This window comes from Penaeus monodon, chromosome 2 (genome assembly GCF_015228065.2).
Source record: "Penaeus monodon isolate SGIC_2016 chromosome 2, NSTDA_Pmon_1, whole genome shotgun sequence".
NCBI lineage: Eukaryota > Metazoa > Arthropoda > Malacostraca > Decapoda > Penaeidae > Penaeus > Penaeus monodon.
In genome coordinates this window covers 43,117,959-43,120,459 of record NC_051387.1, presented here as the reverse complement: position 1 = coordinate 43,120,459, position 2,501 = coordinate 43,117,959, and positions in this window count along the sequence as shown.

The window sequence follows — 2,501 nt, the reverse complement described above, 5'->3', positions numbered from 1 at the left end:
ATAGATACATGTATATATACACAACTAGATATATATTATATATAGATATAATATATTATAGAATATATATAGATATAGATATAGATAGATGTAGAGATAGAGTAGAGATATAGAGATACTGTATATATACACACGATAGTATATATATATATCATATATATTAATAAGAGATAGATAGATAGAGAGTAGAGACTATAGATATATGAGAGTAGAGGGTGATATTATATACTAGATGATGTAGTAGATGATATTAGAGGGAGTAGAGAGATAGATACATGTATACGAGAGAGATAGAGAGTAGATAAGATATAGGTAGATGGAGAGATATATAGAGTAGAGATATAGTAGAACAGGGATAGAGATAGCATATATATATATGAGATATATAGATATATACAGGTACTTATTATAGATATATATATATATATATATATATTAGTATAGAGATATACACAGATATAGAGAGATACGATATATATATATATATCGATGATATAATATATACAAGATACACACATGTAGAGATGTATGAGAGATAGATATATATATATAGATATATATATATATAGAGATATATATACATTGAGATATTATAGATAAAGTGTTATAGTATAGAGATATATAGATAGATAAGAGATACAGATAGATAGTCGAGATATAGATTAGATAGATATAGATATATAGAGAGAGATAGCGATATATATAGATATATATATAATATACACAATATATAGAATGTATACATGGATCTATATATATAGATATTATAGATAACTATATATATATATATGTATATTATAGATATTATATAGAGAATATAGTATCTATCTATATAGACATGTATATATATATGATAGATATATAGATATCATAGATAATATAGAATATATAGATATATATAGATAGTATAGATATATATAACACAGTGACGATAGATATATATATAGAAATATAATTGATATATATATAGAGGAGTATAGATTTATGAATATATAATATAGTTATAGACATACACACATGTGGTAGATATATAGAATATTATATTATATATAGAGATATAGATATATATATATATATAGAGATGAGAAGAGACCTGTGTAGAGATATATACATGGGTGGGGGTAGATATATAGATAGAGATAGATGAGATGATATTAGAATAGCTAGATAGATATAGATCGATATATATATAACAGGCATATATATATAGATTTATATATAGGTATAGAGCTAGCATATGAGATATATATATAGTATATAAATATATATAATTAGATATAGATAATACATGTATATACATATATTATAGATATATATATATATATATATAGATATATATATATATATATATATAACACCAACATTATATATATATAATATATATATATATATATTATATATATATACCCACACATATATATTATATATATATATAAATATTATATATATCATATATAGATATATACATATATACATATATATTGGCCCAAGGTTAGAGCATTGGATTCCGAAAGTTCATAGTCCATGTTCAATTCTCCGCCGCGGCAGTTGTTTAAAAAAATGCCTACGCTCCGGACTACTGGCTCGAGCCGATCTCATGGAGATGAAAACGACAATCGCCTTGAAAAAATTGAAATGCACGTGTTGTAGTGTGGAAAGTCACGCGCCATGGCACAAGTGTAGGTACACCCAAATGTGGGTTTTGATTTTAGAAAGGCATCCACTCAGGTAAAGTGGTACTGCCAAATAATCTCTCCAAGTGAACACACCATGTGGTGTCTGTGTAAAGGCTCAGATGCCTTAGTACATTGGTTATGACTGTGATTGGCAGTGATACTGGTTTATAACAGGCTTGACTCTTATTTGATGAAGAGTTCTTCAAAGTGAAGGGAGCACAACAAGGACAAATGTCTTGTGTAAGCGCTGAGCGCGGAGGCCTGGTATGGCCAGATGGCCAGTGTGGAGATCTGCGCACAGGACTCTGCTGGGCATGAATGAAAGGTAAGTCATCTTTCATCTCAGCCCCGATCAGTCGTTGGTTCTTAACTTCGAATTTAGAGTCACATGGCAAAACTGTCATGGGGCCCCCCCCAATTTTCTGTGGTTTTCATTCCCTCTCACACATATTGTGCTATGTACACATGCCATATTGCTCGGCCACCTATATACACTTTGCCTCCGAGCCGACTTAGAATTGGCCTCAAGAGGTGATTTTCAAGTTTGCACTGGTCTGATTGGCTGGTCATCTCGTTCTTGCATGCGTTGTCCTTCTAGTCCATCTTTCGTGGGCTGTTCGTCCTCTGTCGTCCTCTTCTTCCTGGTCTTGGTGTAATCTATCCGTCATCGACGTCCACACGTCCTTGAAGTAGGGTGGCACAGGTTCCTCCTTACCTCTGATTCGGCTAGACTTCTTCATAGTCCTTGTCCAGGTCTATCTCGGCGGCGTTCTCGTCCCAGTCCTCTCCAGATCGCGTTCTAAGATCCCTTCTTGTATGCAATGC